Genomic DNA, 17580 nt, shown 5'->3' on the forward strand with positions numbered 1-17580 from the left:
TATGCTTGAAATTGCACAAAACCTTAAAAGCTCATCCATGGATAGAATTGAGCATTCCCAGAGCATCAAAGTGGACCGTCGTACTCTATGTAGTGTTCCTAGCAGTCTAACTTGCTAGTTTAGCTTTCGTATAACGTTTCTTTAGGTAAAGAAACCACTAGACCAAGTTATGCTTGAAATTGCACAAAACCATAAAAGCTCATCTATGGACAGAATTGAGCATTCCCAAAGCATCAAAGTGAACCGTTGTACTGTATTTAGTGTTCTTAGAAGTCTAAATTTCTGGTTTAGCTTTCCTACAACGTTTCCTTAGGTAAAGATGCCAATAGACCAAGTTATGCTTGAAATTGCACAAAACCTTAAAAGCTCATCTATGGACAAAATTGAGCATTTCCAAAGCATCAAAGTGGACCGTTGTACTCCATTTAGTGTTCTTAGCAGTCTAACATGCGAGTTTAGCTTTCGTACAACGTTTCATTAGGTAAAGATACCAACAGACCAAGTTATGTTTCAAATTGCACAAAACTTGAAAAGTTTGTCTATGGATAGAATTGAGAATTTCTAAAGCATCAAAGTGGACCGTTGTACTCTATTTAGTGTCTTTAGAAGTGTAACTTACTAGTTTAGCCTTTGTACAACGTTTCGTTCGATAAAGATGCCAACAAAACAAATTATGTTTGGAAATGCACAAAACTTGAAAAGCTCGTCTATGGACAGAATTTAGCATTCGTAAAGTATCAAAGTGGACGTTGCACTCTATTTAGTGTTCTTAGAAGTCTAACTTGCTAGTTTAGCTTTGGTACTACGATTCGTTCGATAAAGATGCCAATAAAAGAACTTATGTTTGAAAATGCACAAAACTTGAAAACCTCGTCCATGGACAGAATTGAGCAATCATAAAGCATCAAAGTGGATCGTTGTATTCTATTTAGTGTTCTTAAAAGTCTAACGTGATAGTTTAGCTTTCCTTCAACATTTCGTTAGGTAAAGATGCCAATAGACCATGTTATGCTTGAAATTGCACAAAACCTTAAAAGCTCATCTATAGACAGAATTGAGCATTCCCAAAGCATCAAAGTGGACCGTTGTACTCTATTTAGTGTTCTTAGCAGTCTAACTTGCTAGTTTAGCTTTTGTACAACGATTCGTTCGATAAAGATGCCAATAAAACAACGTATGTTTGAAAATGCACAAAACTTGAAAAGCTCGTCTATGGAGAGAATTGAGCATTCGTAAAGCATCAAAGTGGACCGTTGCACTCCATTTAGTGTTCTTAGAGGTCTAACTTGCTAGTTCAGCTTTCGTACAACGTTTTGTTAGGTAAAGATGCCAATAGACCAAGTTATACTTGAAAGTGCACAAAACCTTAAAAGCTCATCTATGGACAGAATTGAGCATTCCCGAAGCATGAAAGTGGACCGTTGTACTCTATTTAGAGTTCTTAGCTGTCTAACGTGCGAGTTTAGCTTTCGTATAACGTTTCGTTTGGTAAAGATACCAATTGACCAAGTTAGGTTTGAAAATGCACAAAATTTGAAAAGCTCGTCTATGGACAGAATTGAGCATTTGTAAAGCATCAAAGTGGACCGTTGCACTCTATTTAGTGTTCTTAGAAGTCTAACTTGCTAGTTTAGCTTTCCTTCAACATTTCGTTAGCTAAAGACGCAAATAGACCAAGTCATGCTTGAAATTGCACAAAACCTTAAAAGCTCATTTATGGACAGAATTGAGCATTCCCAAAGCATCAAAATGGACCGTTGTACTATGTTTAGTGTTCTTAGAAGTGTAACTTGCTAGTTTACCTTTCGTACAACGTTTCGTTAGGTATAGATGCCAATAGACCAAGTTATGCTTGAAATTGCACAAAACCTTAAAAGTTAATCTATGGACAGAATTGAGCATTACTAAAGCATCAAAGTGGACCGTCGTACTCTATGTAGTGTTCCTAGCAGTCTAACTTGCTAGTTTAGCTTTCGTATAACGTTTCTTTAGGTAAAGATGCCACTAGACCAAGTTATGCTTGAAATTGCACAAAACCATAAAAGCTCATCTATGGACAGAATTGAGCATTCCCAAAGCATCAAAGTGGACCGTTGTACTCTATTTAGTGTTCTTAGAAGTCTAAATTTCTGGTTTAACTTTCCTACAACGTTTCCTTAGGTAAAGATGCCAATAGACCAAGTTATGCTTGAAATTGCACAAAACCTTAAAAGCTCATCTATGGACAGAATTGAGCATTCCCAAAGCATCAAAGTGGACCGTTGTACTCCATTTAGTGTTCTTAGTAGTCTAACATGTGAGTTCAGCTTTCGTACAACGTTTCATTAGGTAAAGACACCAATAGACCAAGTTATGTTTCAAATTCCACAAAACTTGAAGAGTTTGTCTATGGATAGAATTGAGAATTTCTAAAGCATCAAAGTGGACCGTTGTACTCTATTTAGTTCCTTAAGAAGTGTAACTTACTAGTTTAGCCTTTGTACAACGTTTCGTTCGATAAAGATGCCAACAAAACAAATTATGTTTGGAAATGCACAAAACTTGAAAAGCTCGTCTATGGACAGAATTTAGCATTCGTAAAGTATCGAAGTGGACGTTGCACTCTATTTAGTGTTCTTAGAAGTCTAACTTGCTAGTTTAGCTTTGGTACTACGATTCGTTCGATGAAGATGCCAATAAAAGAACTTATGTTTGAAAATGCACAAAACTTGAAAACCTCGTCCATGGACAGAATTGAGCAATCATAAAGCATCAAAGTGGATCGTTGTATTCTATTTAGTGTTCTTAAAAGTCTAACGTGCTAGTTTAGCTTTCCTTCAACGTTTCGTTAGGTAAAGATGCCAATAGACCATGTTATGCTTGAAATTGCACAAAACCTTAAAAGCTCATCTATGGACAGAATTGAGCATTCCCAAAGCATCAAAGTGGACCGTTGTACTCTATTTAGTGTTCTTAGCAGTCTAACTTGCTAGTTTAGCTTTTGTACAACGATTCGTTCGATAAAGATGCCAATAAAACAACATACGTTTGAAAATGCACAAAACTTGAAAAGCTCGTCTATGGAGAGAATTGAGCATTCGTAAAGCATCAAAGTGGACCGTTGCACTCCATTTAGTGTTCTTAGAGGTCTAACTTGCTAGTTCAGCTTTCGTACAACGTTTTGTTAGGTAAAGATGCCAATAGACCAAGTTATGCTTGAAAGTGCACAAAACCTTAAAAGCTCATCTATGGACAGAATTGAGCATTCCCGAAGCATGAAAGTGGACCGTTGTACTCTATTTAGAGTTCTTAGCTGTCTAACATGCGAGTTTAGCTTTCGTATAACGTTTCGTTTGGTAAAGATACCAATAGACCAAGTTAGGTTTGAAAATGCACAAAACTTGAAAAGCTCGTCTATGGACAGAATTGAGCATTTGTAAAGCATCAAAGTGGACCGTTGCACTCTAGTTACTGTTCTTAGAAGTCTAACTTGCTAGTTTAGCTTTTGTACAACGTTTCATTAGGTAAAGATGCCAATAGACCATGTTATACTTGAAATTGCACAAAACCTTAAAAGCTCATCTATGGACAGAAATGACCATTCCTAAAGCATCAAAGTCGACCGTTGTACTATATTTAGTGTTCTTAGCAGTCTAACATGTGAGTTTACCTTTCGTATAACGCTTCGTTAGGTAAAGATACCAATAGACCAAGTTATGTTTCAAATTGCACAAAACTTGAAAAGTTTTTCTATGGACAGAATTGACCATTCCTAAAGCATCAAAGTTGACCGTTGTACTCTATTTAGTGTTCTTTGCAGTCTAACTTGCTAGTTTAGCTTTGGTACAACGTTTCGTTGGATAAAGATCCCAATAAAACAAGTTATGTTTGAAAATGCACAAAACATGAAAAGGTCGTCTATGGACAGAATTGAGCATTCGTAAAGCATCAAAGTGGACCGTTGTACTCTATTTAGTGTTCTTAGAGGTCTAACTTGCTCGTTTAGCTTTCGTACAACGTTTCATTAGGAAAAGATGGCAATAGACCAAGTTATGCTTGAAATTGCACAAAACCTTAAAAGCTCATCTATGGACAGAATTGAGCATTCCCAAAGCACCAAAGTGGACCGTTGTACTTTATTTAGTGTTCTTAGCAGCCTAACTTGCTAGTTTAGCTTTCGTACAACATTTCGTTAGGTAAATATACCAGTAGACCAAGTTATTTGTCAAATTGCACAAAATCTTAAAAGTTTGTCTATGGACAGAATTGAGCATTCCTAAAGCATCAAAGTGGATCGTTGTACTCTATTTAGTGTTCTTAGAAGTCTAACTTGCTAGCTTAGCTTTCGTACAACGTTTCGTTAGGTAAAGATGCCAATAGATCAAGTTATGCTTGAAAGTGCACAAAACCTTAAAAGCTCATCTATGGACAGAATTGAGCATTTCCAAAGCATGAAAGTGAACCGTTGTACTCTATTTAGTGTTCTTAGCAGCCTAACTTGCTAGTTTAGCTTTCTTACAATGGTTCGTTAGGTAAAGATACCAGTAGACCAAGTTATGTTTCAAATTGCACAAAACTTGAAAAGTTTGTCTATGGACAGAAATGAGCATTCCTAAAGCATCAAAGTGGACCGTTGTACTCTATTTAGTGTTCTTGGAAGTCTAACTTGCTCGTTGAGCTTTCGTATAACGTTTCGTTAGGTAAAGATGCCAATAGACCAAGTTATGCTTGAAATTGCACAAAACCTTAAAAGCTCATCTATGGACAGAATTGAGCATTCCCAAAGCATCAAAGTGGACCGTTGTACTCTATTTAGTGTTCTTAGCAGTCTAACTTGCTAGTTTAGCTTTTGTACAATGATTCGTTCGATAAAGATGCCAATAAAACAACGTATGTTTGAAAATGCACAAAACTTGAAAAGCTCGTCTATGGACAGAATTGAGCATTCGTAAAGCATCAAAGTGGACCGTTGCACTCTATTTACTGTTCTTAGAAATCTAACTTGCTAGTTTATCTTTCGTACAACGTTTCATTAGGTAAAGATGCCAATAGACCATGTTATACTTGAAATTGCACAAAACCTTAAAAGCTCATCTATGGACAGAAATGACCATTCCCAAAGCATCAAAGTGGACCCTTGTACTACATTTAGTGTTCTTAGCAGTCTAATATGTGAGTTTAGCTTTCGTATAACGCTTCGTTAGGTAAAGATACCAATAGACCAAGTTATGTTTCAAATTGCACAAAACTTGAAAAGTTTGTCTATGGACTGAATTGAGCATTCCTAAAGCATCAAAGTGGACCGTTGTACTCTATTTAGTGTTCTTTGCAGTCTAACTTGCTAGTTTAGCTTTGGTACAACGTTTCGTTAGATAAAGATGCCAATAAAACAAGTTACGTTTGAAAATGCACAAAACATGAAAAGGTAGTCTATGGACAGAATTGCGCATTCGTAAAGCATCAAAGTGGACCGTTGTACTCTATTTAGTGTTCTTAGAGATCTAACTTGCTCGTTTAGCTTTCGTACAACGTTTCGTTAGGTAAAGATGCCAATAGATCAAGTTATGCTTGAAAGTGCACAAAACCTTAAAAGCTCATCTATGGACAGAATTGAGCATTTCAAAAGCATGAAAGTGGACCGTTGTACTTTATTTAGTGTTCTTAGCAGCCTAACTTGCTAGTTTAGCTTTCGTACAACTTTTCGTTAGGTAAAGATACCAGTAGACCAAGTTATGTTTCAAATTGCACAAAATTTGAAAAGTTTGTCTATGGACAGAATTGAGCATTCCTAAAGCATCAAAGCGGACCGTTGTACTCTATTTAGTGTTCTTGGAAGTCTAACTTGCTCGTTTAGCTTTCTTACAACGTTTCGTTAGGTAAAGATGCCAATAGATCAAGTTATGCTTGAAAGTGCACAAAACCTTAAAAGCTCATCTATGGACAGAATTGAGCATTTCCAAAGCACGAAAGTGGACCGTTGTACTCTATTTAGTGTTCTTAGCAGCCTAAGTTGCTAGTTTAGCTTTCGTACAATATTTCGTTAGGTAAATATACCAGTAGACCAAGTTATGTTTCAAATTGCACAAAACCTTAAAAGTTTGTCTATGGACAGAATTGAGCATTCCTAAACCATCAAAGTGGATTGTTGTACTCTATTTAGTGTTCTTAGAATTCTAACTTGCTAGTTTAGCTTTCGTACAACGTTTCGTTAGGTAAAGATGCCAAGAGATCATGTTATGCTTGAAAGTGCACAAAACCTTAAAAGCTCATCTATGGACAGAATTGAGCATTACCAAAGGATGAAAGTGGACCGTTGTACTCTATTTAGTGTTCGTAGATGTCTAACTTGCTAGTTTAGCTTTTCTTCAAGGTTTCGTTGGCGAAAGATGGCAATAGACCAAGTCATGCTTGAAATTGCACAAAACCTCAAAAGCTCATCTAAGGATAGAATTTAGTATACCCAAAGCATCAAAGTGGACCGTTGTACTCTATTTAGTGTTCTTCGCAGTCTAACTTGCTAGTTTATATTTGGTACAACGATTCGTTCGATAAAGATGCCAAGAAAACAAGTTAAGTTTGAAAATGCACAAAACTTGAAAAGCTCATGTAGGGACAGAATTGAGCATTCGTAAAACATCAAAGTGGACCGTTGTTCTCAATTTAGTGTTCTTAGAGGTCTAACTTGCTAGTTTAGCTTTCGTACAACGTTTCGTTAGGTAAAGATGCCAATGGACCAAGTTATGCTTGAAATTGCACAAAACCTTAAAAGCTCATCTATGGACAAAATTGAGCATTCCCAAAGCGTCAAAGTGGACCGTTACTCTATCTAGTGTTCTTAGCAGCCTAACTTCCTAGTTTAGCTTTCGTACAACGTTTCGTTAGGTAAAGATACTAGTAGACCAAGTTATGCTTCAAATTGCACAAAACTTGAAAAGTTGGTCTCTGGACAGAATTGAGCATTCCTAAAGCATCGAAGTGGATCGTTGTACCCTATTTAGTGTTCTCAGTAGTCTAACTTGCTAGTTTACCTTTCGTACAACGTTTCGTTGGGTAAAGATGCTAATAGACCATGTTATGCTTGAAATTGCACAAAACCTTAAAAGCTCATCTATGGACAGAATTGAGCATTCCCAAACCATCAAAGTGGACCGTTGTGCTCTATTTAGTGTTCTTAGAAGTCTAACTTGCTAGTTTAGCTTTTGTACAACGATTCATTCGATAAAGATGCCAATAAAACAACGTATGTTTGAAAATGCACAAAACTTGAAAAGCTCGTCTATGGACAGAATTGAGCATTCGTAAAGCATCAAAGTGGATCGTTACACTCTATTTATTGTTCTTAGAAGTGTAACTCGCTGTTTTAGCTTTCGTACAACGTTTCGTTAGGTAAAGATGCCAATAGACCATGTTATCCTTGAAATTGCACAAAACCTTAAAAGCTCATCTATGGACAGAATTGAGCATTCCCAAAGCATCAGAGTGGACCGTTGCACTCTATTTAGTGTTCTTAGCAGTCTAACATGCGAGTTTAGCTGTCGTATAACGTTTCTTTAGGTAAAGATACCAATAGACCAAGTTATGTTTCAAATTGCACAAAACTTGAAAAGTTTGTCTATGGACAGAATTGAGCATTCCTAAAGCATCAAAGTGGACCGTTGTACTCTATTTAGTGTTCTTAGCAGTCTCACTTGCTAGTTTAGCTTTGGTGCAACGATTCGTTCGATAAAGATGCCAAGAAAACAAGTAAAGTTTGAAAATGCAAAAAACTTGAAAAGCTCGTGTATGGACAGAATTGAGCATTCGTAAAACATCAAAGTGGACCGTTGTACTCAATTTAGTGTTCTTAGGGGTCTAACTTGCTAGTTTAGCTTTCGTACAACGTTTCGTTAGGTAAAGATGCCAATAGACCAAGTTTTGCTTGAAATTGCACAAAACCTTAAAAGCTCATCTATGGACAAAATTGAGCATTCCGAAAGCATCAAAGTGGACCGTTACTTTATTTAGTGTTCTTAGTAGCCTAACTTGCTAGTTTACCTTTCGTACAACGTTTCGTTAGGTAAAGATACCAGTAGACCAAGTTAAGTTTCAAATTGCACAAAACTTGAACAGTTTGTCTATGGACCGAATTGAGCATTCCTAAAGCATCAAAGTGTACCGTTGTACTCTATTTAGTGTTGTTAGAAGTCTAACTTGCTAGTTTAGCTTTCGTACAACGTTTCGTTAGGTAAAGATGCCAATAGACCATGTTATGCTTGAAATTGCACAAAACCTTAAAAGCTCATCTATGGACAGAATTGAGCATTCCCAAAGCATCAAAGTGGACCGTTGTACTCTATTTAGTGTTCTTAGCAGTCTAACTTGCTAGTTTATCATTTGTACAACGATTCGTTCGATAAAGATGCCATAAAACAACGTATGTTTGAAAATGCACAAAACTTGAAAAGCTCGTCTATAGACAGAATTGAGCATTCGTAAAGCATCAAAGTGGACCGTTGCACTCCATCTAGTGTTCTTAGAGGTCTAACTTGCTAGTTTAGCTTTCGTACAACGTTTCGTTAGGTAAAGATGCCAATGGACCAAGTTATGCTTGAAATTGCACAAAACCTTAAAAGCTCATCTATGGACAAAATTGAGCATTCCCAAAGCGTCAAAGTGGACCGTTACTCTATCTAGTGTTCTTACCAGCCTAACTTCCTAGTTTAGCTTTCGTACAACGTTTCGTTAGGTAAAGATACTAGTAGACCAAGTTATGCTTCAAATTGCACAAAACTTGAAAAGTTGGTCTCTGGACAGAATTGAGCATTCCTAAAGCATCGAAGTGGATCGTTGTACCCTATTTAGTGTTCTCAGTAGTCTAACTTGCTAGTTTACCTTTCGTACAACGTTTCGTTGGGTAAAGATGCTAATAGACCATGTTATGCTTGAAATTGCACAAAACCTTAAAAGCTCATCTATGGACAGAATTGAGCATTCCCAAACCATCAAAGTGGACCGTTGTGCTCTATTTAGTGTTCTTAGAAGTCTAACTTGCTAGTTTAGCTTTTGTACAACGATTCATTCGATAAAGATGCCAATAAAACAACGTATGTTTGAAAATGCACAAAACTTGAAAAGCTCGTCTATGGACAGAATTGAGCATTCGTAAAGCATCAAAGTGGACCGTTACACTCTATTTATTGTTCTTAGAAGTGTAACTCGCTGTTTTAGCTTTCGTACAACGTTTCGTTAGGTAAAGATGCCAATAGACCATGTTATCCTTGAAATTGCACAAAACCTTAAAAGCTCATCTATGGACAGAATTGAGCATTCCCAAAGCATCAGAGTGGACCGTTGCACTCTATTTAGTGTTCTTAGCAGTCTAACATGCGAGTTTAGCTGTCGTATAACGTTTCTTTAGGTAAAGATACCAATAGACCAAGTTATGTTTCAAATTGCACAAAACTTGAAAAGTTTGTCTATGGACAGAATTGAGCATTCCTAAAGCATCAAAGTGGACCGTTGTACTCTATTTAGTGTTCTTAGCAGTCTCACTTGCTAGTTTAGCTTTGGTGCAACGATTCGTTCGATAAAGATGCCAAGAAAACAAGTAAAGTTTGAAAATGCAAAAAACTTGAAAAGCTCGTGTATGGACAGAATTGAGCATTCGTAAAACATCAAAGTGGACCGTTGTACTCAATTTAGTGTTCTTAGGGGTCTAACTTGCTAGTTTAGCTTTCGTACAACGTTTCGTTAGGTAAAGATGCCAATAGACCAAGTTTTGCTTGAAATTGCACAAAACCTTAAAAGCTCATCTATGGACAAAATTGAGCATTCCGAAAGCATCAAAGTGGACCGTTACTTTATTTAGTGTTCTTAGTAGCCTAACTTGCTAGTTTACCTTTCGTACAACGTTTCGTTAGGTAAAGATACCAGTAGACCAAGTTAAGTTTCAAATTGCACAAAACTTGAACAGTTTGTCTATGGACCGAATTGAGCATTCCTAAAGCATCAAAGTGTACCGTTGTACTCTATTTAGTGTTGTTAGAAGTCTAACTTGCTAGTTTAGCTTTCGTACAACGTTTCGTTAGGTAAAGATGCCAATAGACCATGTTATGCTTGAAATTGCACAAAACCTTAAAAGCTCATCTATGGACAGAATTGAGCATTCCCAAAGCATCAAAGTGGACCGTTGTACTCTATTTAGTGTTCTTAGCAGTCTAACTTGCTAGTTTATCATTTGTACAACGATTCGTTCGATAAAGATGCCATAAAACAACGTATGTTTGAAAATGCACAAAACTTGAAAAGCTCGTCTATAGACAGAATTGAGCATTCGTAAAGCATCAAAGTGGACCGTTGCACTCCATCTAGTGTTCTTAGAGGTCTAACTTGCTAGTTTAGCTTTCGTACAACGTTTCGTTAGGTAAAGATGCCAATAGACCAAGTTATGCTTGAAATTGCACAAAACCTTAAATACTCATCTATGGACAGAATTGAGCATTCCCAAAGCATCAAAGCGAACCGTTGTACTCTATTTAGAGTTCTTAGCCGTCTAACATGCGAGTTTAGCATTCGTCTAACGTTTTGTTAGGTAAAGATGTTGGGATTATGTCCTAAAAACATACCATGTATGACAGTTCTGAGGTTTATTGATGAATCTTTAATATTACATTATGTGTATTAGATGTCTTTTCGTTTATGTATGAATGTTCCATCAATGTCTAGAGATGTTATTTATAGTAATCTTGGATACTCAGATACACTTTATGTGTGAGTATAGACTGACACAAGATTCACTATTACATCCGAAATAAATTAGTCACAACCAGATTAACAAAGTTAGGCACTTTGTTGATATAGGTTGTAGTGCATGGACATCTCCAAATAGGGGAGTGGTTTGTCTTGATCACTCGAGAGGAGTCTCGGATTGGTGCACTGGTGTATGTAAGGAAACATACATTGACGGACTTACATAGGAAAGAACAACCAGAAAAGTACTATCAATGAGTTGTTCATCCTATAGCTGTGAGAGTACGATATCTCTTAAGCTTGAGTAGGTCAATACTTTCATACTTATAGCGTGTGCGTTTTGATTCATCAATGAGTGAGACACACACTATTGTCAATATACTCGATGGATTGGATGTATGCCACTAGGGTGTGGGAGCATACCTACAAAATAGTCATTCATGTACTTTCGGGATACGGAAGTGTAAGCACCCACCTGAGAGGTTCAAATTAATCTACCCAAAAACTCTGCAGAGTGATCCTTATGGATCAAGCGTTAGCATCTAGATTGATCGACGGGTCAATCTAATACGCTTAGTGGATAGATATAAGGGAACTGAGAACTCAGGGGAAATATGGACTTTGGAGTGTTTGATAGTACACAAACTCTCACTTCAACTTACCGGGTGTTGCATGGAGGATATATTCGTACACATCTCACAGGTCAGGGACAGGTTTCTAATAAGGAAAAGCCTCGATGTAAGTATCGTACATCTCTGGGAGTTCATCCATAGTTCAGGTAGTGTTAGACGAACAGTGGATTGAAATATTATTCCTAGTCATAGGGCTTGGCGGTAAAGAATAATATTTTGGGTGCCTAGATTTGTATGTCCTGCGGAGTCCCCTTGGTAGCCTCATTTTAGTCTCTCGTCCTATTAAAGGAAGATCGGCAAATTTCACCATATCACAACGGTCATTGGGATATTTACAAGAATAGAATTTGTATGACAAATAGATATAATTTTATTGGGTTTCGGATTTCCAAAGATAACCCTTAGATGAAATTATTTTTGTTAAGATATACAAAATTCTTGTAAGTGTATTTATGATAAAATAATAAGTCTCGAAATTTTGATTTGGATTGTAAAATAAATATTTTACATAATCAAAATTAAAGTCAAGAATGGACTAAGGATCAAAATAATATTTGAGCCTTGAATTCTTGAAGTATTGGGCCAAGCATGCTTTGCATTGCAAAAACATGGACAGCCCAATGAGAAATAAAAAAGGCGTCAATTATAAGTAGTTGACAAGGTCTCCTTTATTGGTTTTCCTAATTCCCATTGGATTAGTAAAACTAAACCTAATAGGGACTCTATTATTTTTATATAAATACAACATGTGCTCTACGATTTACTCAATTCTTAGGCAGCACAATTGCGGCACAACGGTGTCCTATTAAATAGAAAGAAAAACAAAGTATTGAGTTTAAAAAAGTGATGGCCGTATAGTTGATTTTTGGTTCACCACCAATCGGTGATTCTTTGCTTTGCACGTTCGCAAGGAGATTAAGGGGAATACCAAGGAAACGACGTAGGCATTCCAAGTTGGTAGAGATCAAGCCGGTGGTTCGTGCGTTCAAGAAAAGAAGAAAGCTTAGGACCTCGATTTTGAAGAGGTTGGTTAATCCCTAACTTTCTTGCTGCCATGTTGTGTGTGCTTGATCTTGTTTTAATAATTGTTAGGATATAAAACTAGAAGTATGCTAGGATTATTTACAAATATTAAAACTTGATCTTACATGTTCGATTAACATGTTAAAATAATATTTGAGATCAAATAAATTTTTAGAAGCATGTTAGGCAAAAACACGCTATGGCCGTAGGGCATCGTTCGTTAAATTTTGATTTATACCTATGCTAAGACGATCCTAGTTAGCTTCCGCTGTGTGTCTAAAATTAGTTTTAGCAACCAACAAATGGTATCGGAGCAAACTTAGTATGTATTAAGTCAAGATTAACACAAAGATTCACAAGAAAAATAATTGCGCGCTAGATTGGTGCCTAGGGTGTGCGATTGATTTTGTGAATTTTTGGATGCCACTAACACTTGTTTTGCAGCCTTGAGATACTGTACTAAGCTGGTATTAATTTATTTAATTTTATTGTTTTGGGTTGTAACCCATAGGCTCGCGTTTAGAGTCTATGGGATATTTTTTGTAAAGCTGTATTTTTTTCAGTTTTGTAGTTTCCATGCTTTGTAAATTCATTAGAATCACTTGTAAGCCTTCCCCAAGGCATAGGATTTTTGTACTAGTACTTAGTGATGTTATGAATAGAAAAGCATGAATAAATCGCGAAGAAACACAGCTGAAAAATTGCAGCAGCCAAGACAAGTTTTGTGCGCGACAGATTTTCCAGATTTGTGCTTGGAGTGTTCCTAAGGGGTATTTCGGGTTGTACCTCAATTTTTTGGGTAACCAAAATATTTCTGGACTAGGGACACCCCTGGACAGCCTCTGGAAGTTGCGAACGTAGGTTCGTGGTGGAGTTCGACACAAAGAAAATTCCCGAAAGTGAAGCAGACTCACGGCCCACGGCTAGGGTTTCTCCCTAGTCTTCGAGTCACGATTGGAGATGGATATCTGCATGTTGGACATCATGAAGACCAGCTTAGATACAGTATCATATGTGTTTATTATGTTTGTTTATTTTGCTTTATTCAATTATGCTTTTACTTATGTGAATGGATGTATGATTAAATTGGCATATAGACAAGCCTTGGCACCGGGCTTATTAGGAATCACCTTTCGACATCTAATAAGCTACATGTAATTACATGATTAGATGAACTTTCGTGGCATAATTTAATAGATTAAAGATTTAGGTTAATCACCTAATTAACTATTGGGAATAATTATGAGGTTAATCATGTGGAATTACATATTTAGTAAAACATTAAAAGTTTTACTATGGACAGAATTGAGCATTCCTAAATCATCAAAGTGGACCGTTGTACTCTATTTAGTGTTCTTAGCAGCCTAACTTGCTAGTTTAGCTTTGGTACAACGATTTGTTCGATAAAGATGCCAAGAAAACAAGTTAAGTTTGAAAATGCACAAAACTTGAAAAGCTCGTGTATGGACAGAATTGAGCATTCGTAAAACATCAAAGTGGACCGTTGTACTCAATTTAGTGTTCTTAGAGGTCTAACTTCCTAGTTTAGCTTTCGTACAACGTTTCGTTAGGTAAAGATGCCAATAGACCAAGTTATGCTTGAAATTACACAAAACCTTAAAAGCTCATCTGCGGACAAAATTGAGCATTCCCAAAGCATCAAAGTGGACCGTTACTCTATTTAGTGTTCTTAGCAGGCTAACTTTCTAGTTTAGCTTTCGTACAATGTTTCGTTGGGTAAAGATACCAGTAGACCAAGTTATGTTTCAAATTCCACAAAACTTGAAAAGTTTGTCTATGGACAGAATTGAGCATTCCTAAAGTATCATAGTGGACCGTTGTACTCTATTTAGTGTTCTTAGAAGTCTAACTTGCTAGTTTAGCTTTCGTACAACATTTCGTTTGGTAAAGATGCCAATAGACCATGTTATGCTTGAAATTGCACAAAACCTTAAAAGCTCATCTATGGACAGAATTGAGCATTCCCAAAGCATCGAAGTGGACCGTTGTACTCTATTTAGTGTTCTTAGCAGTCTAACTTGCTAGTTTAATTTTTGTACAACGATTCGTTCGGTAAAGATGCCAATAAAACAACATATGTTTGAAAATGCACAAATCTTGAAAAGCTCGTCTATGGATAGAATTGACCATTCGTAAAGCATCAAAGTGGACCGCTGCACTCCATTTAGTGTTCTTAGAGGTCTAACTTGCTAGTTTAGCTTTCGTACAATGTTTCGTTAGGTAAAGATGCCAATAGACCAAGTTATGCTTGAAATTGCACAAAACCTTAAATACTCATCTATGGACAGAATTGAGCATTCCCAAAGCATCAAAGTGGACCGTTGTACTCTATTTATAGTTCTTAGCTGTCTAACATGCGAGTTTAGCATTCGTATAATGTTTCGTTAGGTAAAGTTACCAATAGACCAAGTTATGTTTGAAAATGCACAAAACTTGAAAAGCTCGTCTATGGACAGAATTGAGCATTCGTAAAGCATCAAAGTGGACCGTTGCACTCTATTTATTGTTCTTAGAAGTCTAACTCCCTGGTTTAGCTTTCGTACAACATTTCGTTAGGTAAAGATGCCAATAGACCATGTTATCCTTGAAATTGCACAAAACCTTAAAAGCTCATCTATGGACAGAATTGAGCATTCCCAAAGCATCAAAGTGGACCGTTGTACTCTATTTAGTGTTCTTAGCAGTCTAACATGCGAGTTTAGCTGTCGTATAACGTTTCGTTAGGTAAAGAAACCAACAGACCAAGTTATGTTTCAAATTGCACAAAACTTGACAAGTTTGTCTATGGACAGAATTGAGCATTCCTAAAGCATCAAAGTGGACCGTTGTACTCTATTTAGTGTTCTTAGCAGTCTAACTTGCTAGTTTAGCTTTGGTACAACGATTCGTTCGATAAAGATGCCAAGAAAACAAGTTAAGTTTGAAAATGCACAAAACTTGAAAAGCTCGTGTATGGACATAATTGAGCATTCGTAAAACATCAAAGTGGACTGTTGTACTCAATTTAGTGTTCTTATGGGTCTAACTTGCTAGTTTAGCTTTCGTACAACATTTCGTTAGGTAAAGATGCCAATAGACCAAGTTTTGCTTGAAATTGCACAAAACCTTAAAAGCTCATCTACGGACAAAATTGAGCATTCCCAAAGCATCAAAGTGGACCGTTACTCTATTTAGTGTTCTTAGCAGCCTAACTTGCTAGTTTAGCTTTCGTACAACGTTTCGTTAGGTAAAGATACCAATAGACCAAGTTATATTTCAAATTGCACAAAACTTGAACAGTTTGTCTATGGACAGAATTGAGCATTCCTAAAGCATCAAAGTGGACCGTTGTACTCTATTTAGTGTTCTTATAAGTCTAACTTGCTAGTTTAGCTTTCGTACAACGTTTCGTTAGGTAAAGATGCCAATAGACCATGTTATGCTTGAAATTGCACAAAACCTTAAAAGCTCATCTATGGACAGAATTGAGCATTCCCAAAGCATCAAAGTGGACCGTTGTACTCTATTTAGTGTTCTTAGCAGTCTAACATGCGAGTTTAGCTGTCGTATAACGTTTCGTTAGGTAAAGATACCAATAGACCAAGTTATGTTTCAAATTGCACAAAACTTGAAAAGTTTGTCTATGGACAGAATTGAGCATTCCTAAAGCATCAAAGTGGACCGTTGTACTCTATTTAGTGTTCTTAGCAGTCTAACTTGCTAGTTTAGCTTTGGTACAATGATTCGTTCGATAAAGATGCCAAGAAAACAAGTTAAGTTTGAAAATGCACAAAACTTGAAAAGCTCGTGTATAGACAGAATTGAGCATTCGTAAAACATCAGAGTGGACTGTTGTACTCAATTTAGTGTTCTTATGGGTCTAACTTGCTAGTTTGGCTTTCGTACAACATTTCGTTGGCTAAAGATGCCAATAGACCATGTCATGCTTGAAATTGCTAAAAACCTCAAAAGCTCATCTATGGATAGAATTTAGCATTCCCAAAGCATCAAAGTGGACCGTTGTACTCTATTTGGTGTTCTTAGCAGTGTAACTTGCTAGTTTAGCTTTGGTACAACGATTTGTTCGATAAAGATGTTAAGAAAACAAGTTAAGTTTGACAATGCACAAAACTTGAAAAGCTCGTGTATGGACAGAATTGAGCATTCGTAAAGCATCAAAGTGGACCATTGTACTCAATTTAGTGTTCTTAGAGGTCTAACTTGCTAGTTTAGCTTTCGTACAACGTTTCGATGGGTAAGGATGCCAATAGACCAAGTTATGCTTGAAATTGCACAAAACCTTAAAATCTCATCTATGGACAGAATTGAGCATTCCAAAGCATGAAAGAGGACCGTTGTACTCTATTTAGTGTTCTTAGCAGTCTAACTTGCTACTTTAGCTTTTGTACAACGTTTCGTTTTGGAAAGATGGCAAAAAAACAAGTCATGTTTAAAAATGCGCAAAACTTGAAAAGCTCGTCTATGGACAGAATTGAGCATTCGTAAAGTATCAAAGTGGACCGTTGCACTCTCTTTAGTGTTCTTTGAAGTGTAACTTGCTAGTTTAGCTTTCCTACAACGTTTCGTTAGCTAAAGATGCCAATAGACCAAGTTATGCTTTAAATTGCACAAAACCTTAAAAGCTCATCTGTGGACAGAATGGAGCATTTCCAAAGCATCAAAGTGGACCGTTGTACTCTATTTGGTGTTCTTAGCATTCTAACATGCGAGTTTAGCTTTCGTATAACAGTTCGTTAGGCAAAGATACCAATAGATCAAGTTATGTTTCAAATTGCACAAAACTTGAAAAGTTTGTCTATGGACAGAATTGAGCATTCCTAAAGAATCAAAGTGAACCGTTGTACTCTATTTAGTGTCGTTAGAAGTGTAAGTTGCTAGTTTAGCTTTCGTACAACGTTTCGTTAGGTAAAGATGCCAATAGATCAAGTTATGCTTAAAATTGCACAAAACCTTAAAAGCTCATCTATGGACAAATTTGAGCATTCCCAACGCATCAAAGTGGATTGTTGTACTCTATTTAGAGTTCTTAGCTGTCTAACATGCGAGTTTAGCATTCGTCTAACGTTTTGTTAGGTAAAGATACCAAATAGACCAAGTTATGTTTGAAATTGCACAAAACCTTAAATACTCATCTATGGACAGAATTCAGCATTCGCAAAGCATCAAAGCGGACCGTTGTACTCTATTTAGAGTTCTT

Source organism: Tripterygium wilfordii, chromosome 7, assembly GCF_013401445.1.
Source record: "Tripterygium wilfordii isolate XIE 37 chromosome 7, ASM1340144v1, whole genome shotgun sequence".
NCBI classification, from domain to species: Eukaryota; Viridiplantae; Streptophyta; class Magnoliopsida; order Celastrales; family Celastraceae; genus Tripterygium; species Tripterygium wilfordii.